The sequence below is a fragment of the Bubalus bubalis genome, chromosome 3, assembly GCF_019923935.1.
Source record: "Bubalus bubalis isolate 160015118507 breed Murrah chromosome 3, NDDB_SH_1, whole genome shotgun sequence".
Classification (NCBI taxonomy): Eukaryota; Metazoa; Chordata; class Mammalia; order Artiodactyla; family Bovidae; genus Bubalus; species Bubalus bubalis.
The window spans coordinates 104,762,150-104,785,515 of NC_059159.1; positions in this window are offsets into that span (position 1 = coordinate 104,762,150).

The following is a 23,366-nucleotide window of genomic DNA, read 5'->3' on the forward strand; positions in this document are numbered from 1 at the left end:
TCATCTGAAGGGCTTGTTAAAATGGCTGCTGCTTGTTAAAATCCTGCTCCCTTGTTTAACAACCCTGCTTGTTAAAACTGCTTCGCAGTTTCTGAGGCAGCTGGTGGTGTATGCCCGAGGATTTTCATTTGTCGAAGTTCCTAGGTGATGCTGATGCTACTGGTCTGGAGCCCACACTTTGAGAAGGGCTACCCAGTAGCTGCAGCCACAGTGACCATTTTGTGAACATAAGATTATCTTGAGGCTGGGAAGCCAAGTCCTAAGGATTGCGGAACGTAAAGACAGACGGAATTGGGATTTCTGACTTTAAATTTGTGATATCATGGTTTATAATAAATATATATTTGGTTTTTGTCCTGTTTCTAGCACAGATGCTTCAAATTTCCTAAGGGGTGAGAGGGCTCAAGGTGTCTATTATGCTAGTGAGGTGGCTCTAGGACCACCCCTAGGTCTCCAAAGGGTAGGAAAGGAGCTGGTTGCCAGGGGAACCAACACTGTGAGTGAGGGTTGGGATGTTACTTCCCACCTCTTGATCTTTGGGGAGGGGAGGAAAGAGGTTGAATCCATTACCAGTGGCCAGTGATTTAATCAACCATGCCTATGTAATGAAGTCACCACGAAACCCTTAAGAACAGGGTCTGGGGAGCTTCCAGGTTGGTGAACACGTGGAGACGCCAGGAGAGCGATGAGCCAGGAGACAGTGTGAAAGCCCCCTGTGGTTTTCTTCATTTGGCTGTTGAATTCTTCTTCTTTAATATTAATAACCTGGTTACCTAGTAAGTAAAATGTTTCAGTTCTGTGAGCTGCTGTAGCAAATTCATTGAACCTAAGGAGAAGTTGCTGGAACCTTAAATCTGTAGCTGGTCAGTCAGATATACTTGGGCTTTTGACTGGTTTCTGAAGTGAGAGTTTGGAGGCAGGTCTTGTAGAACTGAACCCTCAAACTTGTGGAATCAGAAGCTGCCTCCGGGCAGATTGTGTCAGAACTGAGTTAATTTGTAGGATACCCAGCTGGTTCCTGAGAACCAGCATCCCCCCCCCACCCCCCAACGTTGGTATTAGAGGCAGAACTCTTTTAGTCAGTCCTGCCTCCTTACATTTCCTTTTCATGAAAGAAAAATAAAACTCTTGTTAAACCACATCTTCTTGAATTTTTACTGTATGCAGTTGAACCTACTCATGTTTGTGAAAAAGGCCTCAGGCCACATCTCCTATTTCCCTCTTCTCACTTTTTAGAAATCCCAGAGTCTCATCTTTTTTTCTCCCAAGTGAATGGAAAATTGTAATGTGACTTTAGTATTTGAACTCTAGCAATGAAAGCCTTGTTTCTTTATATTAAATTTGGCTGTGTGGCTTAAGACTCCATGAATAAGTACTTACCCTGATTACCTTATGAGAGATTGTACACCCTGAATCCTGGGTGCAGAGATGGAAATTTGCACATGAACCGTCCATGGGATGGACGTTACAGGGGTCCCTGAATCCTATGCTCCAGAATCCTGCATGTAAGGATTTTACTGTCTCAGTGGAAGCCATTGGAATCAACAGTGACTTTTGTCTCTTATTTGTAAGTAAGGAGTGATGAGGCTGTCTGCTTTTTCTAGAGATCATCCTGCCTATCTGATTAAGGAAGGAAAACTATGCAGGATTTAAGGTTACTGTGATGAAAGTCTCCTTAAGAAATACTGAAGGTCCTTTGTTAAAACTCTCTTTGAGAATTTGGTGTGCTTGCTCTTTGAAATAAATTTTTATCAAAGATTAAGAAAAAGCATGACTATTGGTCGCAAATAATACAGCAGTTGCTTGTGATTGGCTGTTGCCATGGGTCCATAATTAGGGCTCCGGTTGAAATAATTAGAGGGGTCAAAACATTTATTCTTCACCCACACATTCTCAGTTGCCTGGTGATACTGGCAGAAGAGGTCAGATGCTGCTTTTTCCATCTCTGTTACCACAGTGGGCACTTTAGCTCCAGGGCAAGCCAGTATTTGGACAGTTGAATTCTACCTGTAGGCTGATAGCTGCAGGCAGGGCAGGTAACATCAGGCATTGGAAATGCATCCTTGTCTCCAACTCCACGCTGGGGAAGACTGCATCTGCGGTGAGATTGTACCCCAGGTGCTGTTTAAAGGCAGAGTGTGTAGGAAGAAATTTTAAAAACATTCTCATGAACCCTAGTCTTATAAACCTAAACCTAAAAATGGTCATCAAATATCACTGTTAAAAAGCACTTTGCCAATTTCCTGGTTTATTGCCTCTTTCCCTACTTTCAAACTAACCTACAGAAAATAAATCATTGATTCTATAAGATTCTAAGATGTCTCAGCAGATTAAGGATCTCAGCCACCTGAATCTCCCCCAAAAGCATACGTTTCCCTCTTGGGTTTCCAGACACCAGCCTGTGGGACTCCTCGGCCAACAGGACTGGAGCCTAAGGCAGAAGTTAGGTGACGTGTATATAAGATGGTGAGCTAGCTGAGCAGGGGCTTGAGCATGGCAGGTGTGTGGTTGCCATGTGCTTTAATTCAAGCAGAATCAAATCCCTCCTGAACAGAAGAGGCAGGTAGACCAAGTCACAAGTTGATAGTCTAGGATTTGTCTTGTCATCTTTTTCATTGTTTTAACATAGGTAGCAGGAAAATCCCGTGGATGGAGGAGCCTGGTAGGCTGCAGTCCATGGGGTTGCTAAGAGTCAGACACGACTGAGCGACTTCACTTTCACTTTTCCCTTTCATGCATCGGAGAAGGAAATGGCAACCCACTCCAGTGTTCTTGCCTGGAGAATCCCAGGGATGGGGGAGCCTGGTGGGCTGCCATCTATGGGGTCACACAGAGTCGGACACGACTGAAGTGACTTAGCAGCAGCAGCGGCATTAGCTACTGACGCTTTTCTGTGGGCGTCATGTGCATTAGGCAGGTAAAGATGAGACGGAACTTCACTCCACCCCTAACTGGCCCCGTATACACAGGCTTCTGGTATCTACGACCCTCCTCATTTTCTTGGTTTTATACCTATGCTGCAAAGTTGGGTATGGGGAGGATCCATGGGGGTAAACTAGAAGTGATCCAGCAGAAGTCCCCAGCACAGACAGGGCAGTCTTTCCTTGAACTCAGGTGTGGTACAGGATGTTAATGAAGTGTCCTTCCATCACCTAGTTCCTGGGCACAGGCAGTGGGGCAAACGTATAAATGTTGTTGCAGAAGTGAAGTAAGTGGAGCAGTGATTCAGCCTCCAGGTGAATGTGCCAACAGTCCCCCTGCAGGAGACCCATTGAAGGTCCACTCAGGCCCCATTTTTTAAGGAGATCTCCAGTTGCCTGAGTCACTTTCTCTTTTGAGTATCCCCCTCCTTACCTCTGCTTCAAAACCCCTGTGTTTTTTCATACTAGACATTGATGGCCCAACAGACATGGAACCCCCCCAAATGGGAACCAGTGCCCTTACCTTGGAGGCAGGAGAGCTTAATTTTTCCAAGGTAGCACAGAAAAGGAGGAAAAGGAGAAGGCTGGAGAGCTTAATTTTTCTGAGGTAGCACAGAAAAGGAGAAGCAATTTACTCTCCATTAGCATTTCCTAACCTTTCACATGTGTAACCATCACTTTGGATATACTGAGGACTCCAGGCAGGGCTCTGTAAATAAGCCCGACAGCACCAGTGCACACTGAAGACCGTAGATATTAAATAACAAGAAAACAATTAAGTTTCTGGGCTGTGCTCTGTGGGTGTTTGTTCCTGGCAGTCATTATTGGCATCTGAAGTCCTGGGTTGAGGAATTAGAATCAACAGCTCTTTTTCCACTTTAATTTTTGCAACACAGTAGGAATATATACATACACACACACATTTTTTTTCTTTTTGCTTTGAATTATAGACAATATCTCACAAGTATGTCTTGGAGATGCCAGCCAAGGTGCCTACATTTAAATTTCCTAGTAGGAGGTTTGGTAAGTTTCTGGAATTGATGAAGCTTTTCAGTCTGACACCATTTGACCCCTGGCATGTAGATCCATCCTGTGTTGTAAAAGCTGGAGTGGTGAGGGGGGCAAGATGGAGAGCCCAGGTCAGGATAAATCATTTCAGAAGGATGCACAATGCTGCCTGGACAATAACTACTGCCTCTTTAAGTCAATTAATGTTCTCCCAACGGTCCATGAGTGCAAATGACTCTAGAGAGTGATGGCTGAACAGAATAAATCATAAAAGCTTCCTACTCTCCCAGTTATTGTAAGGATATGATTTTTAAACTAACAAAGCATAGCATTTTCATTTTATTTCCTCATGGAAGAACTTGGACCAAACACCCCTAAAACAGAGCTCCAAATGCAAATTATTTTTAGTTTACTCACCTGCAGAGTTGATTCTTTTTTCCTGACAGATTCCATTCCTTGATTAAATCCTGGAACTTCATTTAATATGTTAGGTCAGAACCAGCCTCCCTAAAAACAAACCAAATTAATAATGCAATTCGTTATCTAGCAGGCTGTTTCTTTCACTGCTCTGTTTGCTAAAAAGAAGCATGAAAGATGAGAGACCAAATAAAAAACAATAAAAAAACAGAGATAGATGAAAGGAAAGCGGAGATGATAATTATGGTAAATAGGTTTGAAAACAGATGTGCCTTAAATGAAAGGCTTTTCTCAGTTAAAAAAAGAATCTCATTGACCTTAATTTCTTTATTAGGTTCTTATCTCATTTTTTTTTTTTTCTGCTTGTCTAATTGCCCAGAGAGCAATGTATGTACATCTCAACGGTAGTACTGTTAGGTTAGAAATTACACCGCAGGATGGAATGGGGAGGGAGGAGGGAGGAGGGTTCAGGATGGGGAACACATGTATACCTGTGGCGGATTCACTTTGATATTTGGCAAAACTAATACAATTATGTAAAGTTTAAAAATAAAATTAAAAAAAAAGAAATTATACCGCAAAAAAAAAAAAAAAAAGGAAAGAAATTATATTGCTTCAGATCATTTGGTAGAAGATTTCTTGAATTTTTGACAAGTTTTGGTTGTTTTCAAAGCAATGATAAAACTCAAGAAGTTGTAATACACACTTTTGGCATCATGAGCATCTCCATTGCCTTAGTCATTGTCACCCTCATTGATGCTGTTGATATTAGCAAACCTGGAACATACTGATTTCAATCCCAAAGGCAAATAAAAGTTTGCATTAGGTTGAAATTATGGTCTCTTGTTTGGATCTGATGCTTTTTCTGGATGTTATAGGAAAGCTTTGGTGATTTTTAACAAATGAGTTCGTTGCTTTAAAGATGCTTGATTAGCAAACACAAGGCAACAAAAATGAGTAGGCAGCTTTCTACAGAGAGGCCAAGGGCTTAAAAAATATGGAATTCCTAACACTGGAGAAACCACTGAACAGATATAAAGCATTTTCCCCCTAATTTGATCTTGTTAGAAGCAGTATGAACTAAACATGTCTGTACTTTCAAACGGCTACCTCTATCCTGCAGATCTGGAGGAGGAAATGGCAACCCACTCCAATATCCTTGAGCATGGTTGGAAGGGAGACCAGCAGCGTTGGGTTTTGATAAATATTTGCTGCATCCAAATCTGAACAAGTAGACTAGACAGTCCAGGGAACACTGTTTACACTATAATTCCTGCCCCATCACCACACTTCCAAAAAACCTGTCTCCTAGAATCCCACCCTTAGGGAAGCATTCCTTTGATTGAACAAGTTTGTATTTGAAAAATGAAAAGTGGTCATTCAGAAGATTAACACAATATATAGGAGCCATTGGAAGAAGAGGGGTGGGGAAGAAGGTCTATGCTCCTTCTTTGAACCTGGGTAAAGAAGAGGGAATGGTATAAAAGAGTGGCTAAAGCCCAATCTAGAGAGTCAGGGAGACCTAGATTAGAATTCTAGCTCTGCCTATTGCTGGCTGTGTGACCTGGGACAAATTACTTCACTTCTCTGAATTTCCTCTGTCTCATCTTTAAAATAAGGAAAATAATCCTACTTTCTCAAATGAGTTGGGGAATCAAATGAGTTACAGTGGATGTTTTAATCCTACATATTCAGGCTAGGTGGGCTGTGTAGAATCATATTGTTCAGTAGCTCAGTTATGTCCAACTCTTTGTTACCCAATGGACTGCAGCATGGCAGGCTTCCCTGTCCCTCACTATCTCCTGGAATTTACTCAAACTCATGTCTGTTAAATGAATGATGCTATCCAACCATCTTATCCTCTGTTGCTCCCTTCTCTTCCAGCCTTCAATCTTTCCCAGCATCAAAGTCTTTTCCATTGAGTCAGCTTTTTGCATCAGTTGGCCAAAGGATTTGAGCTTCAGCATCAGTCCTTCCAATGACTATTCAGGGTTTATTTCCTTTAGGATTGACTGGTTTGATCTCTGCTGTACAAAGGACTTGCAAGAGTCTTTGCCAGTATCACAGTTTGAAAGCATCCATTCTTTGGTGCTTCGCCTTTTTTTATGGTCCAACTCTCTCATCTGTAGATGACTACTGGGAAAACCATAGCGTTGACTAGATGGACCTTTGTTGGCAAAGTGATATCTCTGCTTTTTAATATGCTGTCTAGGTTTGTCATAGCTTTTCTTCCAAGGGGCAAGCATCTTTTAATTTCATGGTTGCAGTCCCTGTCTGCGGTGATTTTGGAGCCCAAGAAAATAAAGAATCCTAGTTATTGCCCAATTATCTGACATGCCTTGCCAGTTTTCAGGTGTGACAATGACCTGTGGTTCACAGTCGAAGGTGTGCACCAGCACAAGGGCCCTTCCAGAGAGATCTTAATCTGGCCTGTGTGGATTTGTGGTAAGGAGATCACCATCAGTGTCCTTCCCCTTTCACTTTAGCAGAGCTGCTCTGCAAGGGGCAGGGTGGATACTCTTAAATCTAGGTTTTTTGGTTTAAAAGAAATAAATAAAAGGGCTTCTCTTTGGGCTAAAGGCTAATAAAATAACTTTCTCTACCTATAATGCACACTTCCTTTTGGCTACCACTTTCTGCTTTTTAAAAGAAATTATCTTTTATTGAAGTATAGTTGAATTGCAATTTTGTGGCAATTACTGCTGTATAGCAAAATGACTCAGTTATACATATATACACACACACACACACACACACACACACACACATTCTTTTTTCATATTCTTTTCCGTTATGGTTTATCCACAAGATAGTGAATATAGTTTTGTTACACAGTGGGTCCTTGTTGTTTATCCATTCTGTGTATACCAGTTTGCATCTGCTAATCCCAAATTCCCAATCCAACCCTCTCCCACCTCCTCCCCTCTGTGGCTGCCACTTTCTGAACTAATCAGTCATTCTAGTCACTGGCAGCTCCTATCAACAGCCCTGTTGCTGGCATCGCTCCCCATACACTCCTGTAGCATTAATATTTCATGAGGAACAATAGGGTAGAACCATACACCAGTTCCTGGAAAAGAATAAAGCACGGGAAAGAATGAAATAAAATGGCCTGAATACTTGGAGGGAAATGTGATAAGCCCAGAGCCAGTTTCCTCAGTGGTGTTTTACAGAAAAGGATTTATTGTACAACAATGAGCTTTTATTTATTCTTCTTTCAGTAAGCATTTTTGCATTATTATTCATTCGGCAATTCAGCTGGGTATTCAGAAGTGACAGCTTGCCAATTTTTTTTTTCCACAAACATTTTAGACTTTAACATCTTAATCTGAAATCATTTCAGTAATTACATGGGAGTAATGGGTGGGAGGATGCGGGAAAGGTAGCGGCATTTTTAAGATGCTCAGACCAAGAGGAATTGTGCTAGACACGGAGCTCTGACAGCTGTAGGTGGGACGTTCACATCTCTGCTTGCCCATGGAGAGCAGGAACAGGGTTATATCAGATGTCCTGTCCAAGTGTCGCAGAGTCGGACACGACTGAAGTGACTTAGCAGCAGCAGCAGCAGTGCCATCCAAGATAGCACTCTTCTCTCTTGTCATTTTTGAAAGCAGGAGAGGAATTACTGAAGCTATCAAAGGGCTGTACCTAATCAATCGACTGGAGAAGGAAATGACAATCCACTCCAATATCCATGCCTGAAAAATCTCATGGACAGGGGAGCCTGGTGGGTTATAGTCCATGAGCTCACACAGAGCTAGACACTGTGATCTCTAGAAAGAGCACAGAGCTGGACACAACTGAGCTCACGCACACAATCAGTCAATCACTCTGCCTAGTGAACTCTCTAATCTTTTATCCTGCTTTATTCTCTTCATAGCAGTTGCTGTTAATAGTGTTATACTTCAGTTGATTTACTTGGCTTATTATCTGTTTGCCCAGTTAGAGAGTACCTTCCATGAGGACAGGCACCTTGTTGGGTCTTATTCACTGCTGCATCCCCATCACCCAGAACAGTGGCTGGCACACAGTATGGGCCCAATGTAGGAGTGCTGAATGCTGAGGCAAGTTGAAGAGTAGTCAGACACTTTCCCTTATCTTGCTGTATTAAGCTAGCTAGCAGGAAAGCAAACTGTGTGGATGCTGAGAGAGCCTGAAAAGCCAGGCAGGACCTCAGAAGCTCTTGATTTTCCTTGGAAGGCCATTCTCTACAAGCGATGATATGGAGCTTCCTGTGCATCGCTTCCTGAAGAAGAATCTGTTGCCCCTCCCTTTAAATGCTGTTAAAAGTAAACTCTTTTAACACCCTTGTGCCTGCTTTCCCAAGTCCTGCCCTGTACATGCTACCCTACTCTATTCCTGGCCCTGTTTTCTTTCGATCTCATGGCTGAGGTCCAGAGGTGCCCTACCTGCCAGCATTACCAGTTGGTTTTCCCCTTACCCTGTTGATTATGTTCGGATGGTGGCTTAATACACATGCATCTCTGAAAGAGATAGCTTCAGCCGTATTTCTCAACTTGTATTGCAAAATATAAAATCTTGTGGTTATTGTTGTTCAGTTGTTAATTCATGTCCGACTCTTTGTGACCCCATGGACTGCAGTGCACCAAGCTTTCCTGTCCTTCACTATCTCCCTGAGTTTGCTCAACCTCATGTCCATTGAGTCGTGATGCCATCCAACCATCTCATCCTCTGTCACCCCCTTCTCCTCCTCTCGTCCATCTTTCCCAGCATCCAGGTCTTTTACAGTGAGTTGGCTCTTTGCATCAGGTGGCCAAAGTATTGGAGCTTCAGCGTCAGTCCTTCCAGTGCCTACTCAGGGTTTATTTCTTTTAGGATTGACTGGTTTGATCTCCTTGCTGTCCAAAGGACTCTCAAGAGTCTTCTCCAGCACCACAGTTGGAAAGCATAAGTTCTTCAGCCTTCTCCTCTGTCCATGGAATTCTCCAGGCAAGAATATTGGAGTGGGTATCCATTCCCTTCTCTAAGAGATCTTCCTGACCTGGAGATCGAACCCAGGTCTCCTACATTGCAGGCAGATTCTTTACCATCTGAACCACCAGGGAGGCTGCTTGTGGTTATTAGTAGAAATTTTGTGGAAAAATGTTTCTATGGTCAAATGAGGGTGGAAAATATAGAGTTAATCGAAGCCATTCCCATAAGTTGTTTCTAAACCTTTGGTGTACTGGTGTGTATTTGAATATCTGAGACAGGGCCATGATACACAGTGATGTTTCCCTCAAAATTATTTGACCATGGAACCTTTCTCTCCTAAAATACACATTACCTCTTGCTTTCACTGAAACATAATCTAGGAAACATTGGTCTATAAACTGCAGGAGAATGGTATGTGGGGGTGGTAAGCCAGAGCTTATCTTACATTTGTGGGTTTTACCTTTGAAGACTGACTGTTCATCACCAGTTGGTTGGGGATTACCATGATGTGTAAGTTCATAGAACCAGGACCATGGCAATGCAGAAGATGGAGAACCAGGGTTTTGAAGAAGGTGTAGAGGATTTAGATGGAGAAGGAGAAAAGAAAATTTCAAGAATGGGCAAAACTGACAGGGAGGTACATAACAGTGTTTTTGTTTTTTTAATTTTCTTTTCCTCAGATTTCTGAAAATTCAGTGGGACTTTTATTAATGGTTCCAGTCCTGTTTTTTTGTTAATAAGTCAGTATTGATTTGCATCCTTTGAAGTAGATACTAAAACAGAACTCAGTGTACCCGGACTTTTTTTAAGGGAAATGCCTGTGTGACAGAAAATGGGGAGAAGCCTGGGAAAGCTATCAGACATTATACAAGTCTGACCCCAAGTGAAGGAGCAAGGGAAGGGAAGTTGGGTAGAAGTGTTGTGAGCTTCTGTGAAGTCTAACGAAGGGTTAGCAATGCTATCAGGGAGGCCTGTGTCAGTCAGTCATTGAAGAGCCCACTGTCTCCCAGGACTGGGTCTGTCCAGATATTCCCACTGTGCCGAGTTAGCAGCTGGGAGCAGCCTGTGGGAAACATGGCCTTGGTGCAAATATGGTGATGGCCCCTTGATCAGTTAAGCTCCCTATGGTTGGCATTCTGCAAGACACATTCTCTTGACCACCACACTTAAGAAACAGAGCTTTAGGACTTCTTGGTGGTCTAGTGGTTAAGACTCCATGCTTCCAATGTAAGGGGCATGAGTTTGATCCCTGGTCAGGGAACTAAGATCCCACATGGCCTTGCTGCGCAGCCTAGAAAAATACATAAATACAGTTTTAAAATTTAAAAAAGAAGAAGCAGAACTTTATAACAGGTAAACTAGCCTACATGTGAGGAGCAGACTGCCTCCAAACTTAAAGTTACACATCTGAAATGAGGGATCAGGGCAAGACAGTATTGGTTGCAACTGACTTTAGACTTAGCCTAGTAAAAACAGTGTCTTGTTACTTGTCATTTTATGAATCTCCAGATGAGAATATTTTATATTCTCCGGGGGGTAGATTCAGTTTTTGTGGGATCTCATCTTATAAAGTTGGATGTTGAGGATGGGGAAGACTATCATTAAGAAAAAAGAATATAAATTACAACCACAAAATTATCAGAGCTATGCCCAGGGCCTTGAAAAGCAGGCCTGCAAGTAAGAGGCCAGCTCCAGCCTCACTTTCTGCACGCATGATGAAGCCACCCATGCCCATCTGCAAATTATGGATAAGAATCTTGGAGTATATGGCCTGAGCATATTCAAAAATAATTCACTGTTGATAGATTCATGAAAATGTAAAATGCCTCACAAGTGCTTAATTATCTGAACTGTGTGTGCTTTCAGTGGCAAAGAAACAGCTGATGAGCGATAGAGAGAGGGAGCCGCAGAGGTTAATGCACAGGGGGCCACCCTGGCATGCACTATCCAGCTGAGCTGGCTGAGTTGCTGACTCAGATGCAGGAGCATGGGTTCTCAAACCCCAGCTCCATCACAGTCTTTGGAGGGGAGCACTGCGTGACTTTGGTTCTCTGGCTTTTCCCCTGTCTCTTTAAGGTCACAAAATGAAGGAAATGAGGGAAACATGTTACACACACAAAACTGTTCTTTTAGCTAAGCCCACAGTGCAGTGCAAGAGGTAGTCAAATCCCGAGGGCTTCAACAAACACACTTGTGTTGGTTTGTACAGATCCAAGGATGACAAGATGTTTCCCAGAATTCGCCTTTTTTCCCTCCCAGAATTCATTTTTCTAGAAGACTCCAAACCATTCAAATGGAGAGACTTCTAATGAGAGAAGTAAAGCAAAACAGAAGTGAAAATAAGGGAGGAATAAGGAAGAAACTGGGAAGGGGAAGGAAGGACAAACAGCAAAGGGAAAGGGAAGGGCTGAAGGCATGAGGCCCAATTGAATCTTGTAGCATCATTTGAAAATAGACTGTTCAGCTCATCCAGATCTCATGAAGGGAAGCTCTGATACTGGATGCACCTTTGCTGGACTCTGATCATCCAGAGGTCTCCATCCCGATGGCTTTCTAGCTTGGTTTCCAGTCCATCTCAATATTCTATTGCTGAGATAGTCTTCCTTACACCCAATGACAGTCTGACTCCCCCAACTCAACATGGAATGAAACTCTGCAACTTGCTGTGCAAATCCACCTCCTCCCCAAAATGGTCTTGTACCACTTATTTCTTCATCTCACCTCATTTCTTGGTATTGCTTGCTCTCTCTCATACTTACTCAGCCCTAGTTTTCATTCTTTATATTTCTCTATACCTAGACCCATTGTTCCAAACAAACAGATCCTTGTCTGATGAACTTAACATGATAATTGGTATTTCCTCCAGTTCTGGGTCTTCTCCATATCTGATAAGCCCCCAGAAATTTATTGTCCCACGTACAGCACCTATCCCAGTGGATGGCAGATAGCAGGATCATAAGTGTTTTTTCTGGAAGGAAGGAATGAATGCAAATGACATTTATATGCATATACACTTCCCTTGTTATTCCTATGACTTTTGCTTCTTTAAGATTCAACAAGTTTTTCATTTCCAAAAAAATGTACTGAAATAACTCATTTTACACACACGCACCTGATACTTTTTCTGTTGGAAAGGTCCTAGTTACTGCTTTACTCTTCATTTTTTTCCTACTGCAAAATATCAATAGTTTATAGCAGACTAATGACTCAGGAAAGCTCATATTAAAAAAAAATTCTGCTTCAAGGCATCAGAAAGCAACTAAGAAACTCAGGATCTGAGAGGCAGGAAGAAAGGGAGCACGTGGATGTGACCCTAACATTCTACACTGCATTTCTCCTCTGGGTAGATGCCAATTTCTTGACATGGTCTGAAAGGCCAAGGATCCAGGCAAAGGGTGACATTTGAGAGGTTGAGAAGCTAGCTGAGATTTTGGAAATCTTCTGGAACTAGGAAGAAAAGAAAATTAAGTTTGTGACTGCCAAGGCATCAGGGCTTGTATAATCCAGAGCTCTGAAAAAAGGGATAAACAGAGAAGGGAGCCCAACATTTGGAGGTTTTCCCCCTTCAAGGAATTCGAGGATTAGTTAGAAAGCTTAAAAGCCATGTTAATACCATCTAAAAATTAAAATGGTGTTCTTTGCAGTCTTTCAGTCCTGAGAAGACAGAAATTGGAATTCAGGATAGGCCATATTAAACACGTCAGTGTCTTATCTGAGTACCCTAAAGGAGCGGTCCCCAACCTTTCTGGCACAGGAACCAGTTTCATGGAAGACAGCTTTTCCACAGACTGGGGTGGAGGAGGAATGGTTTCAAGATCATTCAAGTGCATTACATTTATTCTGCACTCTATTTCTATTATTGGGCTTCCCAGGTGGCACTAATGGTAAAGAACTTGCGTGCCAATGCAGGAGACATAAGAAACATGGGTTCGATCCTTTGGTAGGGCAGATCCCCTAGGCTAGGAAATGGCAACCCACTCCAGTATCCTTGTCTGGAAAATCCATGGACAGAGGAGCCTGGCAGGCTATAATCCATAGGGTGGCAAAGAGTTGGACACGACTGAAGCAACCTAGCATGTGTTTCAGTTATTATCACATTGCTCTACCTTAGATCACCAGGTATTAGATCCCTTGCCCTAAAGAACTATTCCCTAGGAGCAGGTGAAAATCAGAAGTAAACTGAGGCTTACTTAGTCCCTAATGGCATTGAGGGGAACTCACCATCGCGTAGGTGCCTGCAAAGGAGAGGGTAAATTCTCTCTGAAAGAAGATAATGTTATGCAAGCCTCTCGACCATTTCTTACACAGTGTATCTAGCAAACAGTCAGAATTTGTGAAAGGTATGAAAAAAAGGACAGAGATGAAAATAGAAAAGAGAAACAAATGGATAGGTGAGTCAGATACTGAAATAATCAAACATTGGCTGGACCATGTTCAAGAAAATAGGTAACAAGATGGAGAATTTTACCAAGAAATGGAATCTGTTTTTAAAAATGATCAAGTGAGAATTCTGTAACTGATATTAAGATATCAGTACTTTATTTTGGGGGGCTCCAAAATCACTGCAGATGGTGATTGCAGCCATGAAATTAAAAGATGCTTACTCCTTGGAAGGAAAGTTATGACCAACCTAGATAGCATATTAAAAAGCAGAGACTTGACTTTACCAACAAAGGTCTGTCTAGTCAAGGCTATGGTTTTTCCAGTGGTCATGTATGGATGTGAGGAAAAACATCTGTCTTTTATAGCAATAGTTTATAGCAGACTAATGATTCAAGAAAGCCAAGTGCCGAAGAATTGATGCTTTTAAACTGTGGTGTTGGAGAAGACTCTTGAGAGTCCCTTGGACTGCAAGGAGGTTCAACCAGTTCATCCTAAAGGAGATCAACCCTGGGTGTTCATTGGAAGGACTCATGCTAAAGCTGAAACTCCAGTACTTTGGCCACCTCATGCGAAGAGTTGACTCATTGGAAAAGACCCTGATGCTGGGAGGGATTGGGGGCTGGAGGAGAAGGGGATGACAGAGGATGAGATGGCTGGATGGCATCACTGACTTGATGGACATGAGTTTGAGTGAACTCCAGGAGTTGGTGATGGACAGGGAGGCCTGGTGTGCTGCGATTCATTGGGTCACAAAGAGTCAGACATGACTGAGTGACTGAACTGAACTGAAGTAGATTTAACAGATTATTGATCAGTGGGAATACCCTGGCAGTCCAGTGGAAAGTTAGTCAACTGAGAGTTACCAGGAAATATTAATAGCAAAGCATATCATTACAGACAGAAAAAGGAATGTAGAATACAGAAAAGAGCATGAGACAAAAACAGGGAGAAGGTTTAACATATTAATACTTGTTATGGGGCTTTCTGACGGAGAAGGCAATGGCACCCCACTCCAGTACTTTGCCTGGAAAATCCCATGGGCAGAGGAGCCTGGTAGGCTGCAGTCCATGGGGTCGCTAAGAGTCGGACACGACTGAGCGACTTCTTTCACTTTTCACTTTCATGCATTGGAGAAGGAAATGACAACCCACTCCAGTGTTCTTGCCTGGAGAATCCCAGGGACAGAGGAGCCTAGTGGGCTGCCCTCTATGGGGTCACACAGAGTCGGACATGACTGAAGCGACTTAGCAGCAGCATGGGACTTTCTGAAGGAGGTGAGAGAATAGGAAGGAAGCAGTACTTGGAGAGAAAATAATAATTTTCCAAAACTTTTGAGAGATACCAAGCCACAGATTCAAGAAGTTCTATAAAATAAATACAAGTGGGTTAAATACAAAGAAAACTACCCCTAAACGTATAGTCATAAGACCACAAAACACTGGGGACAAAGGGAAATCTTAAAAGCTGCCAGGTCAGAAGACACATTGTTTTCACAGGAGCAAAACTTAGGCAGATGGAAGACTCCCCCTGAAAATAACAATGAAATTAAAAAGAGTTTTTAAAAAATGACTTAAAAGTATGGAGAGAATCCTGCCACCCTAGAATCTATGAGAGAAAACAGCCTTCAAAAATAAAATAAAGATTTTTCCAGCCAGACAAAAACTGAGAATTTCATCTCTTCCAAAGCTGCACTTAGAAAAAGGAGGGAGGAAAGGGAAAAAGTAAGAGAGGTCCCTTCGGGAAGAAGAGAGATGAGTTCAAAAGAAGTCACACAAATGCAGGCTGGAATAGAAACCGATGAAAAGAGAAATATGTAAGGATAATTTTAGATTAATATAGACTACATAAGACAATAATAATGGTGGTGGGATTTATAACACATGAAGAGGGCTTCCTTGGTAGCTCAGCAGTTAAGAATCCACCTGCCAGTGGAGAAGACATAGGTTTGATCCCTAGTCTGAGAAGATCCGACATGCTGCGGAACAACAAAGCCCATGCACTGCGGCAGCTGAAGCCCATGTGTCTAGAGCGCATGCTCCACAAGAAGAGCCGTGATGGCAGTGAGAAGCCCGCATCCCACAACTAGAGGGTAGCTCCTGCTCGCGGCAACTAGAGAAAAGCCCGTGCAGCCACGAACCCAGCACAGCCCCAAATAAATAAAACACATGTAGAATTAAAGTGCATGACAGCAATGAAAAAAGGAAACATTTAGTCCGTTAACAAATGCAGTAATTTCATCTTGTCCATTTCTGTATCATCAACACCAGGCACAGTGGAAAGTATACAGTGAGTGCTATATAGTTGATTGACAGTCCTCAAAAAAGAAAGAAAGAAAGCATTTTAAGTACCTAATGCATATAGTATGCCAATATTTCTTCCATGGACTGTAAAAAAAAAAATAGATGGAGAAAAGAGAAGACCAGAGACATAAATTTATTGTTGAAAGGGTACCCCAGCACCCAGGTCTTTTTCACTGACCACCACTCCTTTGGTGCTGACTTCAGAGTCTTGCTTTGCCCTCCACCCACTTCAAGACTGGTGACATTTTAGACTGCTTTATATTCCATAAGTGTTCCTGGGAACAAAACCTTGCACCCCATTTAAGAGCCTGACTCCAGGGCAACTCTATGTGTGCTCACCCACCTGGGGCCCAACTCTAATCTGGGTCCTGGTGTGTAACCACTTTCTTAGTCTCTTTTGTAAATATCTTTCTCTATGTGACAAAGCATTGAGAAACCCAGACTAACCTCTGAAGCCTGGGTGTAGGTTGTGGTTCTTTATATTGGCTCAAGCCCCCTTTCCCTCCAACTGTTGAGGCTTTGTTCTGGAAGAATGCGAGGGAGATGGAGGAGAACAGTGCAGCAGCCTGTTGTCTGGGGAGCTGTCAGAGTTCATTTTCCAAGCAATTCTTCCAAAGGTCTTAGGATGACAAACTGCTTCTGCCCTGTCGATGATTCTGTTTTTAAAGGGAAAGTCCTAGAGGCTGCAGGGAGTTGCTAAAGGGGAGACAAGAAAATGAGAATTTGAGCTTTCTTACTATCCTCTTCCAGTCTCTTAACAAGACCAGTAAGAGCTGGTAGGGAACGTACAATACAGGACTGGTTTACAGACACAGTGACTTTGTGAAATATTTTAATACAGTCAGTTTTTAGTTAATGTACAAAACAATCCAGTAGGTTTCTGGGCAGAGGAGAAGGAGCTTGGGTTTTGCAGTTCCATAGCTTGATGTTGTGACTGAAGCAACTGCACACACATACACATGTGCGCAGCTTAATTTCAGTCTTTATTCTGCCCCGTACATCACAGACCAATCACCCAACCTCTCTGAGCTTCAGTTTCTCCATCTGTAAGTGGGGAACAAAGTATTTCTCTACCTAACCTGATTTGTTAGGTTAAGTATAAGTATGTCTCTACCTTACATGATTTTACAGGGAGAATAAATGAAATAACATATATAAATAGGTTCTTGGAATGGAAGAGTCCTAAGAACAATCTCGATTTTTGTTCCTTACCTCAAGAACACTGCAAATACTGCAAACTGTGACAACTAATGAGTAATTCACAGAAAATATGCCAGGAGTATTTAGAGCTGGATAGATACTTAGGGCCCTTCTAGCCAAACACATCTATTTTTCAGATGAAAAAGTGGAGTGAGAGCCAAAGAAAGTTACTTTCTCAAAGTAATGAAATCAGAAAAAGAGGGGGAAGGAAGAGCCTCTAAATCTGATGCAAATTCTGCCTGGAGTCTCCCTCTGTAAGGGAGTCAGAATGACCAGATCCTGGTGTATACTGTTTCTGGTTGGGTTTTTTTGTTTTGTTTTGTTTTGTTTTGTTTTTTTGATGTACACAGAGAGTCTGATGTGAGCATTGAGATTAGTGGCTGATTAAAGAGAGATGCTAAAAGTCATAAGCATCTATTTGATGTTTTCTCCCTGGCATAATATCAGGAATTACAAAAGCACTGGGAGACTTCTGTAAAGAATGCAGGCAACCTATCTGAAGAATGTTTTGTCAACAAAATTGTCTCCAGTGAAGGCCATGCTATACCTCCTCAGAATGAGAGGGTGTCCTGGTCACTGCTTCGGGACCATTTCCGAGACTTCTGGGGTTTGCTTGCAGCTGCTCACACATCAAAGAGAAAAACACAGGTTTCTAGTGGATCCTTCATCATCTTGAGAGCAGCTGGAGGGAAGAAAGGAGGACACCAGACATGTGAGGGTGTGTTGACAGACCTCTGAACACACGTCACCCTCAGCCTCTGCAGCGGTGCCCACATAAGCTCCTCCATGGAGTGTTGGGACAGTTTCTGGTATCGGGTTAGAGTGTCTTCAACAGCACAGTTTTAGGGACAACTGCACCGTCTACTTGGTACAAGACTTATAAAACATTTCCTGAGCCCTTGATCAAATGACAATGAAAATAATACTCCCCACCCCTGGCCCCTTTGGCTCTGGGGGTCTCAGGGGCCTTTGAAGATGAAGTGGCGGTTTGATCCTGAACTCACTACCACCACCACAGCGTGAAGCAAGGCTTTCCAGCAAGTCTTTTCTCCCCTCCTTGTTCAAAGGTTAGAAATCAAAGAGCCCAGCTCTCCATGGTCCCAGAATGCTGCTGGGTTTACCCAGCCGCACATTGGCACTGGGTCAGCATCATTGTTTGGACTTGGGTGTTCCCAAGATCACATTCATCCTTAATCAGTGTCGTGCTCTGAAGTGGCAAGCCCCGGGGCCTGCCCCAAATCTACAGATTTCATTGATTTCATGTCCTCAGGGACTGAATAGAACACCTCTGGTTCAACAAAAATAACTGTCACTGACTCAGAAACAAGAATTGGCCTATCCCCAAGGGGCCAAGTCACCAGGCAGGAGGGCCCTCCCTGAGGCCTGGCATGGTCCCTTTGTTCTCTACCAGTCAGCTAACTGCCTTAAACTGTGTTGTCATCTCTGATTCAGCTGTTTTTTTCCATGCAGGGGTAGCGGTAAAGTGCTATGGAAATCCTGGCTACATCTTATTGATAAAATATAGCCAGTTGCTGCCAAGCTGAAGTGGGCAATGGATAATTCAAGGATGCACTAGAGTACTTGACATTGGCTGCCGCTGCAGACAGTGAGGAGGGACCATAGTGGATGGACTTCACTGGCCTTCAGACATTTTGTGCAAAATCATCAGAAGCTCTAGGGGACAGAAAGGCAGAGCCACAGCACTGATATGACCCATAAATGCCAGCCAGGGACACCAAACAGGCAGGCCACAGTCAACTATTTTCATCATCTGTGTGCTAAATACCACTCAGTGTGGGACAAGCACTATGGTGAGACAGTAGGTTATTCTTACTGGAGCAGGATGCTGTCCGCACACAGCAGGCCAGACCCTGATTAGGCAAGACCTAATCTCAAGTAAGACCCTGAGATAAGATAGTAAGCAACTCCACACTCATTTTGGGCAGTAACTAAAGAATGTATATGTATTTGTGTTTTTTAATTTTATTTTAATATATTTATGTTCTGTGTGTGTTATATATTCTATGTTGTATTTATGTCTGTATATACAGTCCTGTGTGTTCTTTGGAAGGAATGATGCTAAAGCTGAAACTCCAGTACTTTGGCCACCTCTTGCGAAGAGTTGACTCATTGGAAAAGACTCTGATGCTGGGAGGGATTGGGGGCAGGAAGAGAAGGGGACGACAGAGGATGAGATGGCTGGATGGCATCACCGACTCAGTGTACATGAGTTTGAGTGAACTCCGGGAGTTGGTGATGGACAGGGAGGCCTGGCGTGCTGCAATTCATGGGGTCGCGAAGAGTCAGACATGACTGAGCGACTGAACTGAACTGATACATGTGTGTGCACTCAGTTGGTTCAGTCATGTCTGACTCTGCGACCCCATGAACTATATGTAGCCTGCCAGGCACCTCTGTCCATGGGATTTTCTGGGGAAGAATACTGGAGTGGGTTGCCAAGCCTTCCTCCAGGGGATCTTCCAGACATAGGGATCAAACCCTGTCTCCTGTATTACAGACAGATTCTATGCCACTGAGCCACTGGCTAAGCCCCCACATACATATGTAAATACACATGCATAAATATATGAAAGTGTTAGTTGCTCAGTCACTTCCAACTCTTCACGACCCCATGGACTGACCCAGCCTGCCAGGCTTCTCTGTCCCTGGGATTCTTCAGACAAAAATACTGGAGTGGGTAGCCATTCCCTTCTCCAGGGGATCTTCCCAACCCAGGGATCGAACCCAGGTTTCCTGCATTGCAGGCAGAGTCTTTACCATCTGAGCCCCCATACACACACACACACACACACACACACACACAGTTATACATACACATATATAAATACACATACATCTATTTTTTAAAAAACCACCTATTGCCCTCCTCATCTGCTTGCTGACTGAATCTATTCACTTGCAAAAAACCTTGTGATCATTGGGTTTAAAACCAAAAATCACTGTGTAAAAATACCTTTTTTAAAAGGTGCAAATATAATTTACTTCAAGTAGACAAAGACTTATAAGGACAGAGAAAATGCAGTTTACTTCAATTAGACAAAGACTCATAAGGACAGAGAGTTGAAATGATTTTTTAAATGTTTGGGTTGGGTTGGAGGATAAGCTTGTCCTGGCTGACTCCACTGGCATCTGAACTCCCTATTTCTGAATTCAAGGCCAGGGTTATTTGCCATTGCTGAGCTCAGGAGAGAAGTCCTGCACCATCAAGAGGGCTGGGCCTCAGCAGGTGCTTGCAGAGGCCGGGGGCCCCATCCTGTTCCCCCTACTTGCCAGCCTGGTTCCTGGGCTCCTCCTTAGATGAATGTAAATGCTGAATAAATCAATATTTTACATTAGATTAAATGTTTTACAAAGATAATTCCAGTGATCCCATAAAGTATGACTTAGAAGTGGGACAAGATTGGAGGTAGAAAGAACAGTTAAGAGGATATTACAGTGGGTACCTAGTAAATGCACAGTGGGGGTGGAACCTCTGGAAAAGTGTACTGGTGAGCCTCACTTGAGTATCAGTGGCTCTTAGGTATCAGGACAAGGCTTACTTGCCAAAGAGAAGAGAGTCTTCCACTTGCATGCCCAGCCTCCAGCTATAATTGAGAGTTTAATTTCTAGCTAGAGTAACAGTCCCCAAATCTCAGTGGCTTAACATAGTAAATGCTTCTTTATCCGAAGACCAGAAGTTTCCATGGATATGAGTGGATACAAATAGTTATGAGGGGGAACGGTAACTAGTTCCAGTTGCCAGAAGAAGTACGTCAGGCCTGCCAAGATAACAGATATAGAAATGCAGGTGTTTCATAGAAAAGACCAACTCATTTCAGTTGCTAAGAACTTCACAGTGAGGAGAATGATGTACAAGGCAAAGCAGTCTAAAATATGCTTGACATTTATTTATTTTTGAAATTTATTTATTTTTGACCATGCTGGGTCTTTGTTGCTGGGCTTGGGGTTTCTCTAGTTGCAGCGAGCAGGGGCTTCTCTTGTGCTGGCTTCTGTTGTTGCAGAACTTGGGCTCTAGGGTGGGCGGGCTTCAGTAGTTGTGGCTCCTGGGCTCTAGAGCACAGGCTCAGTAGTTGTGGGGCATGGGCTTAGTTGCTCTGCGGCATGTGGGATCTTCCTGACTCAGGGATTGCACCCGTGTTCCCTACATTGGCAGGCAGACTCTTTACCACTGAGCCACCAAGGAAGCCCTGACATTTATTTTTTGAAGTGTGTTTTGGGGACTTTGGAGGCTGCAGAGCCCAGTTTTTATTCTGGCTGCATGTTATACCTGGTTTTCTTCTGTCATCTGGTTAAGCTGCCATCATTGGCCAAGTCACCACTCTAGTGTGAAGACAGAATAGCAATGTAATAACATAATAAAAGTAAGTCAACACATGTGTATAGAGGTTCAGTTGAAAGAGGCAGAGCAGATGGTAGAACAGCTGGAGTTCACCCCATTAAAACGGAAAGTCATCTCTAGTTTGTTCTCCTCTTGTAGATCATCAGTGGCACGTATGGAATAGTCAGGCTTATTGCTGCTGCTCCTCTTTTCTGAAAGGAGAATATAGAAGGTTTAAAACTGGGAGATAGTTGAAGGTTTACCTGGTCCAGCTGTCCCATTTCATGGGTAGGGAATCTGAGACACAAATGGCTTAAATAAATGCCCCAAATGACAGGCCAGTAAAATACACAGTTCTCGTCACCCGTCCCCATCCACTGTACAAATCCTCTGTCCGCCTCCTCCCCTTCCTTCTCCCCTTCCTCTCCCTCCCGTCCTTCCCCCTCCTCCCTCATTAAAATCATCTTAAGAAAACAACTTTGAATAAAATACATGATCTAGAAAGTAGTTACTCCTGTCAGCTCACAGCTCTGATAAGATTAGGGGTCTTACCTGTGGATCTTAGTATTCATCAGCAGACAGGTACTCCTGGGGGACCATCAGCAAGTCTAGAAATGAAGAGGTTCGCTGATGGCAGAACATTTTTCAGTCCAGTGCGTCCTCAGAGCAAACAGCCGTGGCATCACATGTTTCTGTGTCATTATTCATACTTGTGCTCTCAAAGCATTACAGGAAAACTGTGTGGCGTTTATGAGGCACTTTATCAACAGGCACACTGAAGAACCAAGATGTAAGAGAGTCCACAGGGAACTGATGGAGCAGGACGCTGCTCCTCACATCTGGCTGTTGTATGTGGGTCCTTAAAATCTGACCTAGAGCAGCGAACTGCCCTTCTTATTGAGTGATGGCACACTTGATGCACACCATTACAGAATGTGGTATGACATTTCTTTCCTCCAGAAGTGACGGGGGGTGTGATGATCTGCGGGTAAAAGCAGTTTGTAGACGTAATTATGATGAGGAGCTAGTCACTTAACCTCTCTGACTTTTGTTTTGGTTCCCTCCCACCTCCCTTTGTAAAATTGAGGAATTGAAGTAGATGACCTCTAAGACCCTTTCTAGGTCAGACATTTTAAATCTGCAAACATAAAGTCAGCTGCCTCATATAAGGATTAAGTTTATAATTTTCCCTCATTAGCAATCTGTCCTACTCAGCCCAGAGAGGAGAGAACAGAGCTTTTCTTAGAGCTGTAGGCATCAGGAAAACCCAGATTCTTGATCCGAATCCCCTTTCTAAGAAGAGATTTTTTTCTGCTTTTCTATGTGGCCACAAATCCCTGTGCTCCTAACTTGCTGGCCAACTATTAATAATACTAATTTTAAATCAAATTAAAAATAAATGAGCCAGTTTTGGATTAGATACCCACACTAGAACTGACTCCACAGCTGTTTAGAAACATTCTTGGTTGTTAGTGAGAAAGAATCACATTACATTCATCTACACACCCCAGTTACTAAGACTCCTAGAAGAGATGTGGCAGGACAGGAAGTCTTGTCTTAAACATGAAATATCAAATCTCCTTAGGAAGATGAAGGGCATAAATCAGAATTTTTAATTGGAGCCTTTCTTTTGTGTATATAATAAGCATTTGTGGTAATGTTCATGGTTAATCAAGTCTGGCTGTTTTTATACAGGAAAGATTTTAGTTAGATTATTCTTAAAAAAATTTTTTTTAAATAAAGGGCATAATAGCCTTATAAAGAGGCAACATCTCTGTGTGAAAGAAGATGCTATCTCAGAACTAATTGCAAGTGTCAGCTGTGCAGAGCAAGAGTTATCTCAGATGGTTCCCTCATTCATTT